Below are 15,495 nucleotides of genomic sequence, written 5' to 3' on the forward strand. Positions count from 1 at the left end.
CTCCACTGGGAGAGGTTCCTACCAGCGGGGTTTACAACTGCTCCCCACTAACACGAAACATGTGTCCCTGCCCTGCAGGTGGGGACAGAGGTCATTGAGGCCCCCCCCCCCCCCCCCCGGGACATCAGGGGCAAGGAGGGGTGCACCTTGGGCAGTGCCAGCCTGGCAGATTGGAGGTGGGGGGTAGGGGAGATCAGGGCTGGCCCGCTGGGGGAGATCATACTGGCCCTGGGGAGGGGGGTCCGGTAGGCCAACGATTGTGCGGGAAGTGGCCGGGTAGGCCAGCGATTGATGGGGTGTCAGGAGGCCAGTGATTAGGAGGCAGGATGGGCCAATGCGCATGCGCCAGTCTCCCCACTGACAGATTGACGCATGTGCAGTGACCCGCTGAGAACTATGCTGCCAACCTCTCGGGCAGAATGAGGCCCCACCCCCCACTTTCCGGCGTGAAGGCATTCTGAGATGCACTGAGAGTCAGAGATTCATTCTGGTAAGGACGCCCAAAAAACAGATGGGAAATTCTCCAGTTCTCCAGCCCATTGGACGTTTAGTTTTGTTTTGGGAGAATCCCAGCCTACGTGTTTACAGTGGGAAGAAACTAACTTGTGTATCTCCACTATTCAAACTGGACCCAATATCCCATGGGCAGACAGGGCTGTGGGCTTGTATCAGTGAGACATTCTTCGATGATTTTGCACTGCACAAATGAATTACTCTGCCAACATCGCCTGATGTAGAGGCAGGAGCGTCACCAATGGAGGTAAGCAGACGCAAGGAAAAGGATCCCAACAATGCAGCATTCACTCAGTACTGCACTCAATTGTCAACCGAGGGTTGTGAGCTTCAGATTTCTAGCCTGGGGGTTGTGCTGCAGTTGGGCATCCATTACTAAACCAAAGCTGATACCATCAGAAAATAACATTAGGCTAAGGATACACAAGTTCAAATGAGCATACAGGTAAATTTAGGATGTATGACAGGATTAGGATGTATGGCGGGAATTCTTTCTTCATACAAAGAGTGATTAATATAGGAATCAACTTCTAGATGGGATAGTAAAGTTTTTTTAAAAAGTTCTATTATTTACAATACCATGATGGAAATGACTGGGAGGGGGTGGTCTGTGGGGGTTTCCTGTGCTGTACTGTTCTTTGTCTTTGTTCTTTGTCTAATGGTAATGTCACTAGACTGCTACTCCAAAATCCAGGTTTATACTCTGGGGGCATCAGTTCAAATCTCACCACAGCAGCTGGTGGAATTTAAATTCAATTAATAATTCTGGAATTGAAAAATGAGTCTCAGTAATTGTGACCATTAAACTATTTTTCCTGCTCCTATTTTCTATAGTATGGTGTTGAGATGGAGGATCAGCCATGATCACATTGAATGGTGGAGCAGGCTTGAAGGGCCAAATAGCCCACTTCAGCTTTGATTTTTATTTCTATGCAAACCCTCAATTGGGCCCATCTGATCTTCCTTCCATCTATTTTAATTGAATTACCGGGTCAGTAAAGCTCGTGGGAATGAAGATTCTTTTAACTGATGGGACTGAAAGCAGGCTGGTGGTGGTGGGGAGGGGGGAGAGACCGTACTTCGGTAGTCTGCGGGACTGTCAGGCTCCATCCTGTCAGTGGCAGCCAATCATTAACGATAGTCACCTGCCTGCAGGAGCTGGTGACCAATCAGAAGACCAGCAGCCTCAGCAGTCTCAGATATAATGGTCACTGTTGGGAGTGCACCTGGACAAAGAGTTTGCAGTGGAATGACCAGGTAGGTGGGGTCGGGGTCACTGAGACAGTCAGGCAGGGGTGTGCTGCTGAGGGCAGGTGGCACTGTTGTTGTGGGGGTGACCATTGCCACCAGGGGGAGGGGGCTACATTGGCCAAAGAGCACCAGATTAGGAGGGCCCCACCATGTCCACTGGGTTTGCCTGCTGAACACCCCACATGGTGGCATGCCAGTGGTAATGAAAAGGGGCTATTAACTGACCACTTAAGTGGCTCAATTAGCCTCTATGTGGAAAGGCTGTCCACCACCATCCCTGTCACTGGCAAGAAGGCAGACCTTTCCTTGCCATTGTACATCCTCCCCGTCCCACCTCCTAGCTTGTTCCCAGATGGGTGGTAAAATCCAGTCTATCATTTCAGGAGATCCAGGTTTTTAAACCTGGCTTGCCAACGTTACTGAACACTGTGCAAACCTGTCTGCTGAATCAGACTGGGATCTGATTCGAGAGTCACACTGAGTCATTTATTCTTCACAGCAACACAAAATCTAGCAGTGTGTTCGCAAGCTTGGCTGCATTATACCAACAGCAGTCATGAAACAGGAACCTACTGGAGCTCACCACTGGTTCTCACACTGATTCTGGTGATATATTCACTGTTTAATTTGCAACTTGAAAGAGACAACTTCCTATTAACGGTCTGTACAATATTACAAATGGACTGTGAAGTTTTTCCCAGCAGTTGATTTGCACTAGTGCCTTTTTAACTGATAATTTTACTCTTCAGTCATGCATTATATTATTAGCAATGATACGCAGTGTAACGCTACAGGTCTGACTCATTAGAATTTTTGAATCAAATTTTGAATAATTCAGATTCACTGGTGAAAACAGAAATCTCAGTATTGACTTGAGTGTGTCCAATTAGGCATATCTCAGTAACAGTGCTGCAAAAGCACTTTGCTGCAATTTTCCAGGCAATAAAAGATAGAAGCGTTGCTGATGTTAAAGTTTATTTATTAGTCACAAGTAGTCTTACATTAACACCGCAATGTGGTGTTGGTGATGTTTTTAGTGGCAGTGAGGTAGAGCTAAATTTACAGTCTTCCCAGTCAATAAGATCGATGGCTGTACCAGTGCTGGGAGATAGAGGCTGAGGACAGCCTGAATAATCACAAGAAAAGTTCAAATGAAGCAGGCACATCAATCGATTTGATCTCATCCTTTTGGACTACCAACCATACTAGCTTCCTATTTCAGCCTTTATAGAACCATAGAACCCCTACAGTGCAGAAAGAGACCATCCAGTCCATCGAGTCAGCACCGACTCTCCAAAAGAGCATTCCACCCAGGCCTTCCCCTTCACCCTATTCCTGTAACCCCATGCATTTACCATGGCCAATCCACCTAACCTGCATATCTTTGGACTGTGGGAAAAAACCGGAGAACCCAGAGAAACCCCATGCAGACATGGGGAGAATGTGAAAACTCCACACAAACTCATTGACTTGAGTGAGTCCAATTAGGCATATCTCAGTAACAGTGCTGCAAAAGCACTTTGCTGCAATTTTCCAGGCAATAAAAGATAGGAGCGTTGCTGATGTTAAAGTTTATTTATTAGTCACAGACAGTGACCCAAGGCCAGAATTGAACCCGGCTCCTTGGCACTGTGAGGCAGCAGTGCTAACTGGGAAATCAATGGCTGGAATTTATCTGTGAAACCAATGGCCTGAATTTTAACTGTCTAGTTAGAGTGAGTTTGGAGGAGGGAAAGGGCCATGAATAATATGGGAAGGCAAGGAGTGATGTGCCTGTTGTCTTCCTGCCCAGAGCAAGTACATGGCCAAATGGGGGACTCTTCCCACCTCTTCTGCACTTTAACCAGTGATGGGGCTTCTTCATATGTGGGGAGACCACCAGATAAACAATCCGCTTTTTTTTTACATTTTGTATGTGGTAACATGGTTATGTTACAAAATAGTTATCCTGAAGATCTGCAGCCATGAGTTCAAATCCTACCACGGCAACTACAGAGTTTGAATTCAATTCATTAAATAACTTTGGAATGGAAAAAAAATGAGTATTAGCAATGGTGACAATGGATGACATTAAAAAAACCCCCATCTGGTTCACAAAGGCCCTTTAGGAACAGAAATCCTAACACAGCCTGGCCTATTTGTGAGGACAACCTTTGCCTCACACCTTTGTCCATCAAAAATCAAAGTAACCCAGCTTTGAATAAAATTGATAATCCAGACTTCTGATCCACAATAACGTGGTTGGCTCTCAAATGCCCTCTGAAGTAGTCTTTGAAGACATTCATTTGTTCACCTCCATCTTCTCAATGGTAGTTGACAAATTCAAAATTGGCGGCAGGGTGGCATAGTGGTTAGCACCGCTGCCTCACAGCGCCAGGGACCCGGGTTCAATTCCAACCTTGGGTGACTGTTTGTGTGGAAGTTGCGCGTTCTCCCCGTGTCTGCGTGTGTTTCCTCCGGGTGCTCCAGTTTCCTCTCACACTCCAAAGATGTACAGGTCAGGTGGCTTGACCATGCTAAACTGCTGCTTGGGGTCCGAAAATGTGTAGGTTAGCGGGATTAGCGGGTTAAATATGTGGGGTTACAGGGATAGGGCAGATGAGTGGACCTCGGTAAGGTGCTCTGTCGGAGAGTTGGTGCAGATACAGGGAGAACTCCACACAGTCACCCAAGGCCGGAATTAAACCTGGGTACTTGGCATTGTGAGGCAGCAATACCGAATGGCCTCTTCCTGCACTATAGGGATTCTATGATTCTATGAAATGCACTCTTTAGCCCATGGGGTGCTGCCTTCCTTAGCAACGTTATTCTCCCCCTCTCTGGAGCCTACCTGGCTGGTTTCAGCACCTCCAGACACCTAATTGTGAGGGTGCATGACCAGCAATATATACTCCTCTTCCACATGCAGTCCCAGGAGTGGCCATCACTCCTGGTGGCTTTGCTGATTTGGCAGCCTCCTGATTGGTCAGCAACTCTTGGAAGCAGGATACAGTAACCCTGATGACAGCCAATTAATTGACAAGATATAGGTTTTGGACTCATCAGTACCTTGTGAAAGATGGTGGCGACAGCAAACATGATTACAGAGGCAGTGGTGTGACACTGGGGTCATGGCATGGTTTTGTGTGAGATGTTCATGATGAAGGTGGTGCCCTTGGGTTCAGAAAGAAAGCCAGTCTTTGCAGCCTAGCCGAAGGAGGGTTGAACAAAGACTTCCCTGGCGTCCCTGCTTCCCTGGAGGTTGGTTCCTCATGTCTGGCTCCAAGTCCTCACCACATGCCTACACAGACTCCCTGTCAGACTCATTATTGGATTCTCCCTCTGAGGTGAGTATGCCTGCCTCAGTATCCTCCTGGTACAGTGGCTCCCTCCTAGAAAGAGCAAATTATACAGAGCACAGCACACTATGATTTAGTGACACGTGCTTGGATGGAAATTGCAGGGCACCCCCTCACCCAGCCCCCACAGGCATCCAGGCATCAGAATCTCACTCTATGCAGACCTATTGTGCTCTCCACCACCGCCCTTGTGGAGACATGATGATTGTATCTTTTCTCAGCGCTGTCCTCATGTGTCTAAGTGGCATCATGAGCCACCTTTTCACCCTTGTCACCAGCAACCATCTATCAAGACAAGCTGGAGCTGCAAACAGCCTTTGCACTTGAGCAGGCATCCTGGGAGGTGAAAGGGTGCCATGTACAAACTTGTTGAATCTGTGTCCTGTGTTTGCACACAATTTGAATATTTGGTACTGTCAAGGTAGTTGGATCGCTGTCTGTAGCCCCTGGCAGCTGGATAGTGGCGCCTTCTGCAGGCCCATTCTTCTTGCCCTCACTGCCAGCCCTGAACTCTCTGTGCCAGTGTCTCTCCTCTGAGGTGATGCCTTTGTCCATCTGGTTTCCTCTCCCTTCAGCCCCTGTCTTCCTCCTCAGAGACGGTGCTTCCTGCTAAATAGACAAGCCCCATCTGCGGAGATGCGAATGGGGATGACCCATCCACTGAGGGTGCCAACAGATTGAGATTCTCAGAGAGATTTTACAAGACTAAGTTGTCCTGAAAAGTCCAGAAAATATGCAAAAAGCTCAGAAGAAAGCAGTGAAAATATTCAGAAAACCTTAGTTTGACCCCGCACCAAGCTCTCACTAACTCCTACCAGCTCAGCCTGCCTTTACTCCTGCCTCCTTTTATCCTGCCCTCAGATGACAAATTTGCAAAAACAGACTGGCCTCCTGCCCGTGTTGCCCATGCGCTGACCTAAGAATGGCATAGACAACACAAACTTCAAGTCAATTGCTCTTTAAATCCTTTTAATGTGCTCCTTAATTGTCGACAGGCACACATCTGACACGTGCAAGTGCCCAACGACCCAAATGTCATGCAAATGCACAATGAGGCCTAAATGCACGTTTGACGTCTCCTTGCGCCATTTTGCATGCTTCCAGGTCTGGCGTGCACCCTGACCTTCATTATAAAATTCTGGCCAGGGTGACATGATGGGAGTGGTCACTTTGGAATGCTGAAAAGGCAGTGGAGGGAACAATGCAATTAATGGTGGAATTGTGGTAAAGGTAGCAGAAATGGCTGAGAATAATCCATCAAATACAGAGACTTGTGGGATGGAAGGGGATAATAACGATTCTGGGAGGGAATTTTCAATATTTCTTGCCTAGCCATGGAGCCATCACTTACCTTGGAGACATCTCAGGAAACAACCCTTTTGAGACAAGTTTCTGCTCAAATCGCGTTATTAGAAAACTATTGACATCATTATTTTCTCGGAAAAAAACAATCCCAAACTATGGCATTGGGTCTGAAGAGCTCTCTTTGAGAGAGTGAATCTGAGGGGATCTCAGAGAGAGCAGCCCAGAGGGATCTTGTTCAGGACTGTGTTGAGGGAACTTGTGAGTGATCTGAGAGAAAGATCTCATTTAGAGAGTGGCAGTTATTCCGACAGGCATCGTTTTCACACATGGAGCAGCGCTGATCAATGGATCAACTTGCCTTCAGCTCCCGGTGTGGGGGTGGGCAAAAATAACGCTAAGCACAGGGCCCCAATGGCCATAAATCTGCTACCGTCTGTCTGGTTTTTATGATGCAGGATGACTGACACTATTGCTGTAAAATAACTATATTGCGAACATATTTTCAGAACACGAGCATACAACTGCAAGGCATCTGCAGGCTTGGTACAATCTTCCCTTACATGGGCTATCTGACCTCTGATCCCGAGGTCAGGTGACCCCCATGTTGTACAGAGTGTACTGTGTTATAACTAATATTGGAGTCCACTATGATAATTATTCTATTATCATGACAATTGCCCTCCATACCTGACCAACCCCCAAGGTCCAACCAACCACCCCTCTCCCCCCCCCCAAACACCATTCATCCCCACCAAGGACCCACCGCTCCACCTTCCCCACCGAGGTCTCACCCCCCCCCCCCCCCCCCCCCCCCGGAGGCCTGACACCAACCCCCCACTTCCAATTCCCCTCCCCCCACTGGATCTCTGATCCCCTACGTCTCCCCAAATCCTATCCACTTACCTTAGACACTTACTTACTCCTAGCCTGTCAAGGACATATAGATTTCAATGGGACCTTTAACTTGTCTGGTTTACAGCAGCTAGTGCTGAAAAAAGGGGGCATCTGTTACTCACGATAAATGGTTGTGGTGGAAAAATCGCTTCACACTGGTCTTTAGGTTCAAACTGTTTTATTGTAAGCCTCTCCTTCAGAGCTGCCCGTCTACAATTTCAAACCCAAAGTGTTGATGCTGATTCTATTTATAATACAATCAATGTTACCTGTTTTACTGGCAATTCTCTTAATGAGGTGATTGCCACACTCTGGTTAAAGTTTATTTATTGGGGTCATAAGTAGGCTTACATTAACACTGCAATGAAGTTACTGTGAAAATCCCCTCGTTGTCACACTCCAGTGCTGGTTCACATACACTGACGGAGAATTTAGCATGGCCAATGCACCTAACCAGCATTTCTTTCGGACTTTGGGAGGAAACCGGAGCACCCAGAGGAAATCCACGCAGACACAGGGAGAACGTGCAAACTCTCCACAAACAGATGTGAGCATTCATGTCGAGAGGGCTAGAATACAACAGCAGGGATGTACATCTGAGGCTGTATATGGCTCTGGTCAGACCCCATTTGGAGTATTGTGAGCAGTTTTGGGCCCCGTACCTAAGGAAGGATATGCTGGCCCTGGAAAGGATTCAGAGGAGGTTCACAAGAATGATCCCTGGAATGACGAGCTTGTAGTATGAGGTACGGTTGAGGACTCTGGGTCTGTATTCGTAGGAGTTTAGAAGGATGAGGGGGGATCTTATTGAAACTTACAGGATATTGCGAGGCCTGGATAGAGTGGATGTGGAGAGGATGTTTCTGCTAGTAAGAAAAACTAGAACCAGGGGGCACAACCTCAGACTAAAGGGACAATCCTTTAAAACAGAGATGAGAAGGAATTTCTTCAGCCAGAGAGTGGTGAATCTGTGGAACTCTTTGCCGCAGAAGGCTGTGGAGGCCAGATCATTGAATGTCTTTGAGTCAGAGATAGATAACTTCTTGATTAATAAGTGGACCAGGGTTTATGAGGAAAAGGCAGGAGAATAGGGATGAGAAAAATATCAGCCATGATTGAATGGCGGAGCAGACTCGATGGGCCGAGTGGCCTAATTCTGCTCCTATGTCTTATGACAGTGACCCAAACCAGGAATCGAACCATGTTGTGGTAAACCACTGTCGTGCCTTCGGCACGGTTGAGCTGTATGTATTGTTGCCACTACTGTTCATATATGAGACACTCCCTGACACCTTTAATTCGGCTGCACCCTTAACTGGAGGCTCCGCCCTCAGGGTATAAAGGCTGCAGCCCTCCCCCTCCGGCCTTCAGTCAGGAGGTCCACATGCTCAGTATTGTCTGTTTATTGTCTGTTCCACATCATTCCTTTTTTAGTGAATAAAAGCCTTCTGTTTCTGGCAACATCAGCTTTGTCTATTTACCAGACGCGCATCACATGTCTCTGGCGCTGTGAGGCAGCAGTGCCAACCACTGTGCCACCGTGCCACCTGTACATTGACAGTGTTCCCCTCCACTTCAAGAAAGTTGGACTTCAACACTGGGCCTCAGGGATGAACTATTGCCTGGATCTCGCCCAGCCTGAGTCGGAAGGTGGGGTAAGACAGGATTGGTGGAAAAATCATGCAAGCCATTGGGCATGGATGGCAACCTGTCGCTGATTTGCCCTTCCTCCTCCGGCCCTATATCTCATCCAAATGATCTTCTTTCATGTTTGAGTTAAAACAGCAAATCATGTTCAACTAAAGGGGTCATCATAAAGGAGCCTGCATCAAATTTTATTTAACATAAAAGGGCATTACTTAACGGACCTGTAAAACTAAACTAACTGTACTAAAGCTATATACTTTGAATTGTTTTTTGCTGCTCTGTCACGAAACATACTGTGAAGCAGATACTAACCGGAGCACGATTGGCAATTTTAACAGAGAAACATAGAAAATAGAAGAAGTAGGCCATTCGGCCCTTAAAGCCTGCTCCACCATTCACTTTGATCATGGCTAATCATCAAATTCAATATCCTGATCCCCCCTTCCCCCCCCCCCCCCCCCCCCCCCCATATCCCTTGATCCCTTTAGCCCCAAGAGCTGTATCTAATGTCTTCTTGAAATCACACATTGTTTTTGGCCTCAGCTGCATTCTGTGGTAGTGAATTCCACACATTCACCACTCGCTGGCTGAAGGAATTTCTCCTCACCTCAGTCCTGAAAGGTTTACCCCTTATCCTCAAACTATGGCCCCTAGTTCTGGACTCCCCCACCATCAGAAACATTCTTTCTACCCTGTCTAATGTTGTTAGAATTTTATAATTTCTTTTAGAATCTCCTCTCACCCTTCAAAACTCAAATGAATACTATCCTAATCAATTTAATTTATCCTCATATGACAGACCTGCCATCCCAGGAATCAGCTTGGTAAACCTTCGCTGTACTCCCTCTATAGCAAGGACATCCTTCCCCAGGCAAGGGCACCAAAACCACACACAATACTCCTGAGGTGGAGATGCTGATGTTGGACTGGAGTGGGCACAGTAAGAAGTCTCACAACACCAGATTAATGTTCAACAGGTTTATTTGGAATCATGAGCTTTCGGAGCGCTGCTTCTTCAAGAAGGAGCAGCGCTCCAAAAGCTTGTGATTCCAAATAAACCTGTTGAACTTTAACCTGGTGTTACGAGACTTCTTACAGTGCCCACAATATGCCAGGCGTGGCCTCACCAATGCCCTGCACAATTGCAGTAAAGCATTCCTATTCCTAAACTCAAATCCTCTTGCTATGAAGGTCAACATACCTTTTGCCTTCTTTACTGCCTGCTGTACCAGCATGCTTACTTTCAGTGACTAATGCACAAGGACACTAAGGTCTTGCTGAGTATCCACCTCTCTAAATTTACATCCATTCAAATAATAATCTGCCTTCCTGTTTTTGCTGCTGAAGTGGATAACCTCACATTTATCCACATTGTACTGCATCTGCCATGCAAGTGCTCACTCACTCAGCCTGTAACAAAATCATACTGAAGCATCTCTGCATCCACCTCACAGCTCACCCTCCCATCCAACATTTTATCATCTGCAAATTTGGAGATAATACATTTAGTTTCCTTTTCTAAATCATTAATATATAATGTGAACAGTTGGGGTCTGAGCACAGATTGCTTTGATACCCCACTCATCCCTGCCTTCAATTGAAAAAAGACCCATTAATGCCAACTCTTTGCTTCCTATCTGCTAACCAGCTTTCTATCCATCTCAAGACACTACCTGCAATCCCATGTGCTTTAACTTTACATGGTAGTCTACTATGAGCAACATTGTTGAAAGCCTTCTGAATGTCTAAATAAACCACATCTACCTTGGTCAACTCTACTAGTTACATCCTCAAAGAATTCCAATAGATTTGTCAAGCATGATTTCCCGTTTCTAAGTCCATGCTGACTTTGCCTGATTATACCACTGCCTTCCAAATGATGAGTTATGAAATCCTTAATAATGGACTCAGCAATTTCCCAGTATTGACGTTAGGCTCACTGGTTTATATTTGATTTGATTTATAATTGTCACATGTATTGGTACACAGTGAAAAGTATTGTTTCTTGCGCACTATACAGACAAAGGATAGAGCAGGAAAGAATACAGTCATAGTTAGGATGTAGAGAAAGATCAACTTAATATGAGGTAGGTCCATTCAAAAGTCTGATGGCAGCAGGGAAGAAGCTGTTCTTGAGTCGGTTGGTGCGTGTCCTCAGACTTTTGTATCGTTTTTCCGACTGAAGATGGTGGAAGAAATTATGCCCGGGGTGCATGGGGTCCTTGTTTATGCTGGCTGCTTTTCCGAGGCAGCAGGAAATATAGACAGAGTTAATGGGTGGGAGGCTAGTTTGCATGATGGACTGGGCTTTGTTCACGACTCTTTGTAGTTTTTTGCGGTCTTGGACAGAGCAGGAGCCATACCAAGCTGTGAAAGATTGCTCTCTATGATGCATTTGTAAATGTTGGTGAGAGTTGTAGCGGTTATGCCAAATTTCCTTAGCCTCCTGAGAAAGTAGAGGTGTTGGTGGGCTTTCTTAACTATAGCATCGGCATGGAAGGACCAGGACAGGTTGTTGGTGACCTGGACACCTAGAAACTTGAAGCTCTCGATCATTTCCACTTATTCCCCGTTGATGTGGACTATGCTTCCTGAAGTCAATGACTATCTCCTTCGTTTTGTTGACATTGAGAAATATATTATTGTCATCGCGCCAGTTCACCAGATTCTCTAACTCTTCCCTGTACTCCATCTCATCATTGTTTGAGATCTGACCCACTACGGTGGTGTCATCAGCAAACTTGGAAATCAAGTTGTTTTCTCTCTCCGTCCCTTTTTGAATAGCTACCCTCCAATCTGTAGGAGCCAGTCCAGAGTCCAAAAAAGTTTGGAAAATGACCACTCCCTTAAGTACTCTGGGATGCAGAGATGGATACAGAGTTGCTTCAGCATGGTTTGGACAGGCTGAGTGAGTGAGCATTCGCATGGCAGATGCAGTACAATGTGGATAAATGTGAGGCCATGGAGATTTATCCATCTTCAATCCCATCAATTTCCCCAAAACCATTTCTCTACTAATGCAGATCTCCTTCAGCTCCTCACCAAAACTTGTTTCTCTCAGAACTTCTGGGCACATTATTCATGTCTTCCTTTGTGAAGAAAGATGCAAAGTACAAATTTAGTTCCTTAGCCATTTCTTTGTTCCCCATTATGAATTCTCCTGTTTCTGACTTTAAGGGGCCTGCATTAGTTTTTGTCATCTTTTTTCTCTTTACATACCTGTAGAAACTATTACAGTCAGTTTTTATGCTCCCCGCCAGCTTACTTTCATACTCTATTTTTCCCTTCTTAATCAATCCCTTGGTCCTCTTTTGCTGAATTTTAAACTACTCCTAATCCTCAGGTCTATTGCTTTTCCTTGTAAAATTTGTATGCTTCTTCTTTGAATCTAATACTATCTCTAATTTCCCTTGTAATCTATCCTTTGGCCACTGTTCCCTTATCACTCTTTCTCCTAACAGGAATAAATGACTTCTGGAGTTCACCTATTTGTTCCTTAAATTCCTGCCATTGCCTGTCCATTGTCCTTCCTTTCAGTAATGTTTCCCAGTCCTTCATAGCCATATTAAAAGAATTAAATCAAGGCCTCACGTGATCAGATGCATCAGCCTGCAATAATCTCAATGGCAGATCGATGTGTGACCTGAGTTCCATTGATTTTTACAAGAATGGCAGCTGCCACAGTAAAGCAAACACTGCTGGAAGACAGATGCCAGTTTGTTGTAAATCTCTGAGAACAGAACGGGGATGTTAAAGCTCTGGGGATTCATTCATGTGTCACAGTTCCATTCTGTTTCAAAGCACAGGTCTAGTTACATTTCTTATTCCTCATTCTTCTCAGTGTATTTAGTTCAGAGACTGAGCAAGGAACGAGGAGTGTCAGCGTCCTCTGCTAATAAACAGCTTCCTTGAAATTCTAATTCTCACAGGCCATCAGTTGCAGACTTACTGAGGAGAAAACATCCTTTTAAGCCTTTGCAAACCTGCACAAAGGAGAGGAAACAGAGCCATCTGTTCTCGGAGTTTAAAAGCAGTCAGCAAATGAGGCACGATACATTTTCAGTTGCTTGGAAATCCACTGACCAGAATACCAACCTGCTGTAAGAAACACAGCGTAGCATCAGAATAGCCACCAGATACACAAACCTGCCTGAAAACAATGCTGATGTTGTTTCAAGTTGCAGTATTGCTTTAATTAATGCACTGGGAAAAATGTAGTGTATTGATAAACTTAATGTGGATTATGGTCACATGTGAATGATCCCTTTTTTTTAGTTCCTCATCATAAACTACACCTTTGTACCATAAGCAAATGATACATCATAAAAGCAAGTTTATCCTGGTAACTGCATTTTCTCATGAAGAAAAACGCCCTTTAAGAATACCTGTTTCACACTGAACTCAGGTTGTTCCTTCCCCTGCCCACAGAAAACTAGCTTAAATTTAATTCCAGAATGATAACCTCCTATCGGGCATTCTCTGTTGTCTTAGGTCACAAATTAATTCGTGCGCGGGGCTGCATTAGTGAATGTAATTCTGGAGAATAAAGGATGCAACGTATGTGAAAATTGGAGTTATCTTTCATATTTAATTCAAGGGTGAAAAATATGGATATCTATGGAATCAAATCCATAGTCACAATCTCAATCTTTTCACATGGTCTGCTGGGGGTTGTGGATCAATACAATCCTCCTTACGGGCAGCACAGTGGACAGTGGTTAGCACTGTTGCCTCACAGCACCAGGGACTTGGGTTCGATTCCTAGCTTGGGTCACTGTCTGTGCGGATTCTGTACGTTCTCCCCTGTATCTGCGCGAGTTTCCTCCAGGTGCTCCGGTTTCCTCCCACAGTCCGAAAGACGTGCTGGGTAAGTGCATTGACCATGCTAAATTCTCCGTCAGTGCACCCGAACAGGCGGAGTGTGGCGAAAAGGAGATTTTCACAGTAACTTCATTGCAGAGTTAATGCAAGCCTACTTATGACACAAATAAATAAACTTAAACTTATTTAAATTAATCTGCACAGAATCACATTCACAACAGCTTTAGATGTTAACAGGGTAATACTCTGGGGACCTGGGTTCAAATCCCGCCACGGCAGATGGTGGAATTTGAATTCAATAGTCTGGAATTAAGAATCTACTAGTGATGATGAAAACCAATGTCGATTGGCGGAAAAACCCATCTGGTTCACTAATGTCCTTTAGGGAAGGAAACCTACCGTCCTTACCTGGTCTGGCCTACATATGACTCCACGGCAACGTGGTTGACTCTTAAATGCTCTCAGGGATGGACAATAAATGTTGGCCAGCCAGTGACGCCCAAATCCCATGAACAAATAAAAAATAAGAAGGTGCGCACAGAAAATATTGTTTTGAATGTGCAGAACTTCAGAAAATTAAAAAAAAATTAATATAGCACTTACGATCATGGCAACTCAAAACTCTTCACAGCCAATGAAGTGTTTTTTCTTAAATGCAGGCATTGTTATCATGTTGGGAAATGCAGCAATCAAACTGCACGCAGTGAAGTCTCACAGTCAGCAACGGGATCGTTGATGATTCACTTTCTGGTGATGTCGGATGAAGGATAAATCCTGACCAGATCATCAGGAGAAAGTTACTGCTCTTCAGGTTGTATGGTAAGATATATTACAACCACTTGATAGGGCAGATGAATGGTCATGAAATGGTCATCTGAAAGATGACCATTTCCCACCTCCTCCTGCCCCCCACATCACTGTCACTGTACTGTGCCGAATTGTAGCCCCTGATTGCATACTCACTGGTATGGGGTTTGAACTGACAAATCCATGTCCCAGTGGCAATAGTGCCATCAAATCAAGGTTAACACAGTACCACCAGCCCTAATCCCATGTGCCCAGCCTGTTCCTGTATCTTTTCATTCCATTTTCCTTCAGCCGCTATATGACCCATTCTTAAAAGTTATCCTGATTTCTTCTTATGTCACTAACTCAGGTAGTGAATTCTAACCCTTTCTGCATCTTAAATCTTTTACATTCAGTCTTATATCTATGTTCTCTCATTCTCGATTCCTCCACCACTGGAATCAATCAGTTTCTACCTACCCTGTTCCATCTCTTCATGATTTTAAGCCTATCAAATCTGTAAGTCCCTATCCTGTAATTTAGTGCCCAACACTGTAATTTAGGTTTTATATCAATCCACTGTTGTATCTTTATTTTTATTGCAGAGTTAGGGAGTGTCATGGACAAGGAGGAATTTGAAAGCAAAAATGAGAATTTTAAAACTAAGACTTTTCTTGACTGAGAGTCAGTGTAGGTCAGTAAGAACAGGAGCTTAACTCCTTGATTTGTGGTCTGTAAGAAGCTTTGAACGCAAACATTCAAATCCCTCTGTTAACATAGGAATTAGGAGCAGGAGTAGGCAACTCAGCCCTTCAAACCTACCAGGCCATTTAATCAGATCTGGCTGATCTCTTCCTGGTTTCAAATCCACCCCCCTACTTGTTCCCCATAATCCTTTAACCCATTTTTAAAATCAGAAATATATCTCCTTCTTGAAACC

Source organism: Mustelus asterias, chromosome 25 (assembly GCF_964213995.1).
Source record: "Mustelus asterias chromosome 25, sMusAst1.hap1.1, whole genome shotgun sequence".
NCBI classification, from domain to species: domain Eukaryota; kingdom Metazoa; phylum Chordata; class Chondrichthyes; order Carcharhiniformes; family Triakidae; genus Mustelus; species Mustelus asterias.